This window comes from Diuraphis noxia, unplaced genomic scaffold (genome assembly GCF_037042655.1).
Source record: "Diuraphis noxia isolate RWA-SAM2 unplaced genomic scaffold, SU_Dnox_SAM2 contig0004, whole genome shotgun sequence".
In the NCBI taxonomy this organism is placed as follows: Eukaryota; Metazoa; Arthropoda; class Insecta; order Hemiptera; family Aphididae; genus Diuraphis; species Diuraphis noxia.
The window spans coordinates 24,047,560-24,060,028 of NW_028301714.1; the positions used below are offsets into that span (position 1 = coordinate 24,047,560).

A 12,469-nucleotide genomic window follows, 5' to 3' on the forward strand; every position below is an offset into this window, starting at 1 on the left:
ATAGTAATTTAATTAAATCGTTTGGCGGCCGTTGTCATTTTTTTCACACCATATTATTTTAGTAGAAACAGCGATTGTCTCGTGTCTCGTCCGTAGAGCAATGGTCCCTTTCAATAACGTGGTCCACGGTCGTACAGTTAAATGGAACCATTGCGATACCTACACAGCTATAATACCTACATGATATTCAGATAGTACCTATAGTAGATAGTACTACCTACCAACTAACATATTATGATGCACATTTGCATGTTATAATACGCGTGGTTAATTATTACACGAACCCAATAAAAGTTTAAATTTTTTGAGGTTAGACCGCCGAACTTAGACGTCCAATTCGGCGTGTAAAAAACATCACGTTCCCACATAATATCGCAGTTCAAATAAGAGCTGAACGAACATCATAATATTATAGCTAATTTATAGGTTAACGTGCGACCTACAGTTGATGACGGTTTTCGAACAAGCAATCAGTGCAAATATCTTAACGTCAATTCACAATGATAATATGCAGTATTATAATACATATTTTTCTGTGTGTGCGTGAACGTTCCATATAGATATAGTTTTTCAGCCACTTTACTGCGTAGTTGAGTTGCGGAAGCGTTCGTAACTCGTGGGCCCAAGACTTGTAACGACGACACATCAAGTGGGTTAAATAGGTCCGTTTGCAAAACCGATTTAATGTTAGTCTTTATTTACACAACAAATAATAGGGCGGCGTAGGAAGTAGTTATAGCAAATAATCGCGTGAAAACGTTTATCCACCGCCAGAATAATATTGTTACGATGTTAAACCCTAATAATATTAGGCTAATATATTATAAGAATTATTTCGTTTCGTATACTTAAACATCGTTCACATTTACCGAATAGACATATGTATACATTGAAAATGACTGAAAGAAGGTTTTAAATTTTCAGCAAACCGCAGACATTTCACATTTGTGAGCCAGTGAGCCCGTATAAAATAGTTATTGTTGTTATATTATTCAGTGATCGTCCGCCGAAGAAAAAAGTGACCCATCCGTGTCTATGTGCTGTTTCGACTGACATTCAAATTCGCGAAAACCCGAAGCACGTACGACCGATTTTATAATTAATTTCAATCGAGAATATACTATTTGATGCATATTATATACCTAGATTTATATTATATTGTTTTGGAGACCACAACGACAACGATGGTGGTGGTTAATTGTAGTAGTCGGATATAACAAGTAAATTTCTAGAGAGAAAAAATCAGATTCTCATTTCTCGCACTGGGTCAATGTCGTCAACGTAGTTGGTTGATTGTATTTATATATATATTTGAATACAATGTATTTCATTAGTATACCTATACCTAATTATAATGTTACTTTTATTTTTTTATTTTTTTTTTTTATAGGTATAATTTGTCGAATATACTAGGAGGTAGGTTATAATATATAGAGACACTGAAAAAGAGAATGTTTTTTTTTTAAATTTATATATTATTGAAATCCGTTTAAGACAATAAATAACAAAATTATGGTCAGTTTTATGTATAATATTATGCGAAACATATTATAATTTTTTTTTTATCTTTAGACGTATTACTGTTAGCCGAATAGATATTTGTCGAGATTCATATTTGTAATGCTAAGTATAATTGATGTAGGTACGCATGTATATTTTGTACATGCGTTCCGCTTTAAATCCTCTTACAATTATGAACGATAGACGACGAATGATATAAAAGAAAAGTACCGTTCATCGAGTTTTACAAGAGAGGTTTAACTCTCCAATTTTTTTAGTCGTATACAGAAATATTTCCGACCTCGCGTATTATAAAAATTTGAATTATTGGAAGGAATCGTATGATATATGAAATATTATATTATTTAAGTAGGTATGCGTAATTCCTATTGTAAGTCAAAATACACGCATAACGCATTACGCATTAAGAAAGTTGCATTGTCAAGTTCAATTGCCGGACATTCAAATGTTAGACTTCATCCAACTATATTATATTAATCATAATAATATAATATAGTAGATATAACGAGATCAACGAATTTATTAAAATTAAAAACTGTTTTTTTCTTTGGAAATGAAAACGTATGTCTTATATTTTTTTATTAAAAATCTTTTTATAGATAACTGGGTCTAGTGAGTATATAATACATATATATATATACATCCAGATTCAATTTTATTTAGCTAGAATTGCAATAACTCGTGTCTTGCACGTCATTGCTACATCGTATAAGTGTGAAATAAATTTGCATAGAACAACAAACCAGAATACGTAGTACAATGATATTGTATGTTGGACCTAAAATAATATAATCCTATAAGAAAGTTGCATGTCATAGAGTATTTGCAAGAAAACAAATGTTGACTAGCACGTTTACAGCCCTGTGCGAATAAAGCGTATACCTTCCATCTATACATTAGTGTATTTATTTTCGTGGAAAAAAACACATTCGATAATTCGTTTGACAAAAATGGTAAAAACCGTATAAAAAAATATTGACCGACATAATGATATCGTGTCATTGATATATGCGGCATATGTGCAAATGTACAGGTTTCCCGTAAAACTTGTAAAATATACACGCAAATCGTATGTATAGGCAATAATACTAGTGATGCTTAAGAATACAAAGCAAAATGTTTCAGAAAGAAAACTCAATATTTCGATTTTCGATACAATAATATTATATCATTCGACAATTATTTAAGTATTTCTAATATTTCAATGACAAAAATAAAAGTGTTGGTAAATATCCGGCCGTTGTTTCGCCTATTTAGTATTTTCATCCTTAGCGATCTGCGCGCATAATAGTGTATACCTACGGGCTATGGTGCGGTGTAAAAATAGTGTTATCGAAAATTCGAAATATAACTATATAAGTATTAACTATTATAAGTACCTTCTTGTTCTTATAAAACATCGGAAAAACACGTAATATTATTATACCATTATACTATTATTGCGATGAATAAACTGAAAAAAAAAAAAAAAAATCTAGAAAGAAAAAAAGAACTTGGCGGGTTTACAGTTACGATTCGTCGAAACGGCGTAAATACGCGCGTGTGCAATCAATTAACGTCACGCGTGCGACGAGGGGGGAGGAATATTACTATCGAACAGATCGCACGCGGTCTAATAATTACCTTATATATATTATAGACGGTGTAATGTCATCATCGTAACGACGTCTCGGGTGCGACACATATTAATATATTATTTACATTATTATCATGTTGAGCGAATCGACGAAAACGGTACACGAACCGAAAACGATCCGTATCGTTCGTTCTGCTCACTCGCTCATCATCGCACTGCTATACATAATATGATAATAATAATAATAATAAACATCGTTAGGTATAATATTATTATCGTCATCATCGCCGCCGCTGCTGCCGCCGCTCGGACGTATAAATATAATGCGCGCCGCACGACCCGACGTTATGTTATGTTGTCACGGCCCGTTGGCAGCCACCGGTAGTTTTTCGCACACGCGGTATATAAGATGTACCTAGGTATGCCTGGTATTACAGGTAAACCGTGGTTTGTTTGTTTTCGTATACGCGGTAAACGGTTACAGACGCACAACAACAAATATCTAGCCGTTACGAGTACGGGTTTTTTCGAACCACCTCGAGCTCCGCCGCCGCGCCGCTCCGCTGCTGCACCAATCGCCACCGCAATATGCAGCACATCGACACTCCAATCTGCACCTCTCTAACTAAAAACGATATTTTATAGTTTATCAGACATCGACGTATGGACTAGAATAATATTCAAAAGTCAATAACACTATAAGTCCTCAGCCTGTAAACGGTTACTAAAATAGGTAAGACGTGCAAAAGCTCTTCCCAAAACTTAAATCAAAATATAAAATTCCACCTGTATTGAACGCGATACGGGTCGTATGTTTTTTATTTCGTTCGTTTGTTTTTTTTTATCTATACGTATATCAATTTATAGCTCGAGTAGAAAAATGTATAATATTGTTATGACGAAAATTCATGTTTAACATACACGTTTGTAAAACTATGTAAATTTACGAAATCTAAAAAAAAAAAGGCTTTACACTGCAGTTTACATGGAGCACACGCCATTATCATTATATTTTATAGATACTACCATTGATTATAAATACTATTTATAATCAATGATACTACGTATTTAGCCTATCCATTAGTAAATACACTGCAGTCGGGCTTGTTGCACCGCACCAACGACCACCACTTGACTGTTTTCCGGTTAGACGTGATAGCACGTCTTTACGTGCGTAAAACGTTTTGCCGTTCGGAACTGATTGCATGATACACATGCGACGTTAAGTGAATACCAGCGGCGGAGTATAAACTCTGCAGACTCTAATTCGATTTTCGCACACTCGTTAGCGTGATGATGATAATAATAATAATATTATTATATTATAAAGCGTATATTCACATAACTGTTATGTCCGTAATTTTTTTCCCAGTCGCGGTTTATTGTATCAAAATCGTCGCTATGACACTATATATATCATGCAGAAACGTAACAATAATGAGTACCGAATAGGTCAAAATATATAGTACCTAATATATTATGATATTACGTATTACAATATTTAACCACGTTTATTCTACTCGTATGAACGTATGGATATATATTTTAAACATATCTACAAATAGGATTTTGTACAATATATTCTACTCTATACTATACACGAATAATTGCTTTATATTTATAAAACTCTAACCGTACATTTTGATTCGACGAATTGACGACGACGAAATACGAAAATCTATTCATTTTTATATGTATAATGCATATTATATTTTAAGTTGAAAACTTTGTGCGAAAATACATTCAACACTTAAGATATAGGTGCCGTTTGTGTGAACAATTTTTGCTATTATTAATAAAACAAAAATATATGATATATGGATTCCAATATCGATACAATGATGCAATCAGGGATGATTTTTGCGGCTTACATCGCGGTCAAAAATAAAATAAACCTACAATAATTCGATATGCAAATATAATAAATGACAGTAAATGGTTTTAAAACCATCACATCACAAAATTTTTATTTTTTAGCTACGTACCTACCTTCTAAAATATTGGTTACAATATTATAACGACATTATTGCGACATTCAATGAATTAGAACCATTATTAATTATATTAAATAAATCTTACTTTTTAGATGTTTGTCCTTTGAATTTACATATAGATATAGTGCAACTTATTTCAGACTTTGTAGGTCAAGTATCACGTAAAACAATGTCTGTGGATCATTTTAAAGTAATAACAAATTAAATATTTTTCAAAAAACCATGTACCTATATATATTATCTACATAGAATACATTTCGAAAATTATAAATACATGGTAACATAATACTAACATACTTGTATTTATATTTAAAACTTTTCTATATTTGAAAAACAAAAAGCTTTTTACAATTGAAATTACTAATAAACATAAATTATTTACTTAAAATATTTTTTTTTAATATATGATTTATAAAATAAATTAATACTATTTATATAATATATTTCTAAGTATACGTATTACATATTACATACATATTGTGTATGAATTAAATTATACCCGATAATATTATACCTACAAATGTTATATCATTATACAATATAATTAGAAAATACCATTAACACCATACTCATAGATAATGGTATTAACCCCTGAGGCCTGCAGACCTAGAATACCAAGAGGCTTGTCTTAGGAAAGCATTTAAAAAAAATACGAGTAAAAAGCAAAATCTTAAAATTATAATAAATTTATAGGAATAAATGAGAAGACCTCGGAATATATTAGAAACTATACACCCTTCCTTAAGTTTCTTAAATCGATCAGTATTCAATGATGGTAAAAAAAAACTTATTTAGTACACACAAAATGCATATTATAATCAATAAGTAAATGTTATAACTTATTAAATATTCTAGGCCGGGTCCTAAATTTTAATTATAGAAAGAGGTATTTCTGTGGATGCATCATGCATGTATATAATTAACAAATAAAAATATGAAAATAAAAATAAGTACATCATTTAAAATAATATTTTTTTATCCTTTTTTGTTGCCTCCTTGGGTTCGCTTGGTTTTCATTGCGTGCATTTATATTTTAAATTATGCTGCTTTATTAAAAATTTTGTCTGAAAGCGTTATTTTAACTATAATACTAGATACCAAAATTAATGAATTTAAAGTGAAGAATGCTAGATAAAAAACATAAAAATAATTATTATGAAATATTTTTTTAATACGACATATAATTTTTTTATTAAATAATTGTTTGATTTTTCTATTGTTTATATAATCATCAATTTTTTTACTTCATATTATATATAATAGGGACAACATTATTTATTAGCAACAACTATTTAACAATAATATGTACATCATATAGGTATAATTCTCCATTTCTACATGTCAAACTGTTAACGTGTATCTAACAGCTAGGTATCGATAATAATAACTACATATATACAATGTATATATATATATTTAAATGAAGCCGTGACAACAAGGGTCATTGGATAATGGCTTTTAATGCTTACAATATATTTACATATGAATGATATCGTTACAGTTTAGAAATATTATATTAGATAATAAAATTTAGTCGATTTAAGATATTTAAAAATTTTCTCGACGTTGAGTGGATCGGAACTTAAAGCTTCATGTAGATTGTTTACAATTTGGAATTTGTGCATGAAGTTCTTGTAGTTTCGACAAAGGTATATTATTTATATCGCATGTAGGGCATTATTGGGATGATTCCGTAATTGATTTAAGACAACTCCCTGCTGTCGTCTGAGAAATGAAAAGGTTAACCAAGGAAGGACAATGTTTGTAATTTCGTTCAGCTTGGTACATAATGGTGCCCATATTCCTTGGTTCCTTGCCATTAGTTTAGAATTAAGATATTGTATACTTTTTTTAAGTCTTGGCATACGTGCCGCGTGGCAATACAAATTTGAAGCAAGTCTACAGGGAACGAAATGGCTTGTTTGGCTGAGGTATTGGCCAATTCGTTTCTTTGAATTCCAACATGACTTGATATCCAGATCAAGGTGATAATTTGTAAATTTAATTTGAAGGAAGATATCTGATTTTGAATTTTTCTGGATAAGCTGTTGGGCTGATGGAGATTTTTTATGTTGGTAAGAATACTAAAGGAGTCGCTGAGTATTGACACCTTTGTTGATTTAATTTCGTTTTATGATGACAAAGACGTGAGATATGGTAAGAACTTCGGCCGTAATTGAGCAGGTGTCGGAGAAATCAGTAGGTATGTAAAGTCATTATACCTTAGTAAGTTAAATCGTATTAATTTTGGTTAATTTATCACATTTGTTTTCTTATTTTGAAATGATGTTTATAATCATAAATATCAAGTCACGATTTAATTAAAAAATAGGTAAATTAAAAAAATTGATAAATAAAAGTAATTATTAATTAGCATCTATTTTCGATTTCGTGAACTACATTATGATTAATAGGGCTCAGAAGTTGTAGGAATTGCATATTGTTCTGTATGATCTCAATTTATAGCAGACCTAACTAGAAATTTGAAATATACAATTGCGAGTTGAAAATTGAAAACTGAAAATACATATTTTGCCAATTTTAGCTAAAAAGTGCATATTTCATTAATTTTATACACATATTATGCATATTTCATATTTTTCTAAAAATAATTGATTTTTTTCTTTCTTAACCTGTTTATTTCAACTAATATTGAATAAAAAACTCAAAATGACCAACGTAGGTATTTATTGTCATCGCCATAGTCAATTACGGAGTTAATAACAGTGATGTACTGATGAGATACGCATTTAGTCTATATCACGCTAGTATGCCGAAATACTTATTTGTCGTATGTTCCTGATAATGTAGATATTTATTAAAATATAAATAGCCAAAATTAAAAAAAAATTATAATTATATTTAAGGGAGTCATTGACATCCTGGTTACGACACTTGTGATCTATGTTTTTAAGACAATTTTTGTTTGGTATTCTAGATCCTAAAGTGTAATTTACATCTAAAAACTCTTAAAAATTCATCGTTTTCAATAAAATTAAATAATTTCTTAACCATAAATATTGAATCGTGTTAAAATTAAACTAAAAAAAAATATTTATCTATTACTGTGTTATATATTTTTTTTTTAACTTAGTAGATAAATACCTATAACCTTTACCTATGTCACTCGTCATTATTATTTTATATTTTACATATTATAAAGTAGGTAGGTACTGCAATTATTTATCATTTATTTCATATTCACATGTACTTGATATAACTATGATAAGCATTTTCTATGTCAATGGTATTTAACCCATAAAAAACGAACAGTTTTATATGCGTTAACATGCATTTTATTGTTGCAATTTACATCAGACGCAACACCCATAAATATAAAACAAGTTTTTAGTTTAGTGATAGCTAGGTAGTATAAGTTACGAATCTCAAAGAAGTCAGTGAATGTTTAAGAATAATGGATTTTACATTTTATTCACGAATCAGGTATATAAGTTAGTTGTTAGAATAAACATGTAATGAACGATAAGTAAATTACATATCACATAATACTATGTAGGTATGTAAATATACATTCGTGTCAATGATTCAATGTATTATGTTTTCCGAGTGTAGTTTGATAGATCAAGTATAGATAAGATATAAAAAGTGACGGATACAATTTATCAATTAGTAAATAGGTTAAAGTGATACATTATGAATAGGTATTAACTGTAAACATATAATATATACAATACACAAAGTATGACAAAACTAGGTGTGAGTGCATATGAAATATTTAATTTTATTAGATGGAAAATAGTTATTTATAAAAAATTCGTATCATTGAATATGATTTTAGGTGGTTTCTATTTAAATTGAAGATTTAATAGACGAAAATGACACACTCATTGAATAATGTATATATGTAAAAGAAGTCATTACACATACATAAACAATTTCAATTACTATAATCAGTTTAATACTATAATCTGACGATTACTTAGATTTCGCTACGGTCTATGAATTTTACGATTTGGCCAATATAAAATAGTGACAAAGAAACTGGCCTAAATTGTTGAAATGTAGAATTGAAAAAATGAACTAACTTAAGCCATCAAAAACCTGTGATAAACAGGTGTAAATATGAACTAATATTTCATTATTAAGGAATGAATTGCTCGTTTCGTATAAATATCCGATTTAAAAAAAAATGTCCACCTCAAATACAAGTGGGAAGTAGGACAACAAAACGAAAAATAGTTCTTAAAATATTTTAGTAACAAAAAATAGTAATTGATGTAACTATGCTCAAACAAGACATTACTTAGATTCAAATATCTTTTTTCTTAATGGTGAATGATCAGTTGTATTTTTATTATTACTACGATAAGTTATCGTGATTATGGAATATAAGTGTATAACTGTATAAGGGAAACTTTTTTCCTGTTATTGAATTATAAATAAATGGATTAACTAGGTGAATCACATTAAGAAATGAAATTTTAGATATAACTGACAAATGGGGCTAGGATTTTTATGTAAATACATATTTTCAAAGTGAATTAATAAATTAAGACAAGTAATAAATTTGTTTCGCATGATTTTCAATTAAATACTTATTTTTTACATATTTCATCATATGTACCTGTATTTACTTATTTCACAATACTCGTAATATTGTTTTTCTAATATTATTTAGACAATCTTGACTGTACAACATAGACTAATATAGATAATATTTTATCGACTAAAATACCAGATATCTTATAATTTATCAAATTATAAACTGATGGTTATCCAAAAATCAACATGTGACAAACAGTAGTACATGTTTCGTACCTAGTTTAAGCGACGTCTGTTCATTGTTTACATGTAAATATATTATTATATCAAATACTAATATGTTTTTTTTAAATTGTACATACAATATACCCATAGGCTATAGGCAATGCGAGTATACATAATTACGAGGTGGCCGAGTGGTCTAACGCGTCGGCTGTGGCTCAGCCGGACCGGGTTCGATCCTCGACCATCGGGCGGCATTTTTCTCCGGGAAAGTCATGGTGTCCGGAGAACAAGTGCCGCCATCCTCCACTCCGGGGCATGGCAGAAACCTACAGGTGCCCCAATAGAAATTCTGCCAAACAGGCGTCCGAACTAGGCCTTCGGGCCTACTCCCGGACATAGCGCCATACGAAAAATAAAAAATAATAATTAAAATCTGAGACCAATTTAACATACGAGAATGGATAGTGCTAATCTCAAATCAAAAATTCAAAAAAGAGTAAAAGCACTAAAATAAAACAACAAGCACAAAACAATTACTGGAACTCGCGTTGTATGCTATCTACCTGTACTTTCATCACGTTATATGTTATCTTCCTTTCGGTTGATATCTACTTTGTACTGAGACTGATATTGCAAGTATGACCGTATAATTATAAGCATCTATAATACACTCTACAGCCTATACACTTTACACATATCATAGTTAGTAGATATATAACTTATGGTTTGGCTCGTAAAAGTGGTGTGTACTTAAAAAATTATTTTTTGTCGAAAAAAAATGAACAATTTTATTTACTTTTATAGAAATGTTATTTAAAATGACAAAACTTGAAAATAACATGGTGTTTTTCCCACTGCTAAAGCATGACAAAAAATAAATTCAAATAATGAAGTATATGGAGGGACTATTAAGGAATATATGAAGAATACTCAAAAAAGTGATGGAGAATGTAAAGTTATTATAGAAAAGTGTTTACGTTGTCAGAAGAAAGGATGCCAAATATTTGAGTCCATCAGAAAACAAAATGAGTTCTTTACTTAAGTTGACATAAATGGAAAAAGTGTCAAAGTAAAACATTGTGGCATAATAACACGTGGTACCAACAACTTATTGGAATGGCAGTTGATGGAAGAGTGGTGACGTTCACTCAATGCATCCAAGAATCTTTTTGAAACATTTTTTGAAGATATGAAAAAAAGTTCTTTAACGTAATAATGTCCAGATACCCAGACGAAACCTACAATTTACAGATTGCAAGGTAGATAATTGTAGATAACATACAACGCCAACAAACAATATTGTGGTTGATACATTTTTCATGTAGATAGCATACGACGCGAGTTCCAAATATTTGTAACACGAACTCTAAATTCTAATACTGTACAAACTGTAAAGTGTAGACGTTATGGTAAGCAACTCTGATCGAGTTACATATTATTCTCGTTAGCCACAGTTGTCTAAGATCCACGATTAAAATGGGCAATGAACCTTAAATAAAAATAAATAAAGACTACTGACATATATAATATGCATAAGTAGGTACTGTATGACCCAAGTTAAAAAAAAAAATAAAAAAATAAAAAGATCATCGAAATACATAAATCATTAATCATTATAAATGTTATAATAATGTTACAATAGGTTAATATCTAAATTTTCTAGACTTTGTTTTTAATTGAAACTCTTATAAAAATATTTGAAAGATACTAAAATATATTTTAATAATAAATTTAAGACTATAATATATAATTTACATTATTATATATTAAGCTAAAACTTTGATTTCAATAAATTGAAGTATTGATTTAAGACATTTGACTGTATGATCTAATCATTGTCGTACAACATAATTATAGGTAGGTACTTAAGTATTTGTGTGGCGCAGTATTGTGATGAACAGTGCCCACCCGTTCCTGGTTCTTGAACTGGAAAAAAAAGGTACCTACTTTAGTATTTACCAAGACAATACACTTACCAAGACAATTAACTTGATACATAAATATATTCTGTCAATGATTACTGTTCCTCAATATATTTTGATGAATGCATTTATAAACAACTAAACATAATTATTAAAACACTAGAGGGAAAACTGAGTAAAAACCCTAGTGGCTTAGTATACTTTATTAAAATAGTAGAAGGTATTATTTTGAATGTTGATGTATTTCTTAACTGGACAGTAGATATCAAAAGGTATTAAGTGGAACAAGTAGTACAAATTATTATTAATAACTGATTTTTAAAATGTATCCAATATAAACATAATGTTATTATTTCAAAACTTTATAGGAGAGATCCAAAAAATTATATAAATTATTATTTTACTGTCGAGAAGTCACAACAATCGTATAGTGTATGTATCATCGGTAAGTTAGACAACCCGAAAAAAGGATTATAATATAAATAATACCATAGACTACATTATCATTTTTTTTACTAATTAGTTATTGAGTATGTCGAGTATGATGACAATTCTATACTTCTGTATGGTTTTCTTTCCCAATCAATTTTATCTGAAAATAAAATGATTAAAGCAATACGTATTTGATGTTTTATTATTTAATGAATTATTAGGTGTATAAGTATCTATAGTTTCAATGTATAGAATAATTTAAAATCACACGTAGTTCTGAAACATTGTTATGGTTG

At 29.5% G+C, this 12,469-nt stretch overlaps 1 protein-coding gene across 2 annotated transcripts in view; it reads left to right on the forward strand.

Annotated features, from left to right (window-relative positions):
* The window catches only part of dsx-c73A (doublesex cognate 73A), a 43,118-nt gene that overhangs the window by 2,437 nt on the left and 28,212 nt on the right, over positions 1–12,469 (forward strand). The gene's annotated exons all lie outside the window — the stretch shown is intronic.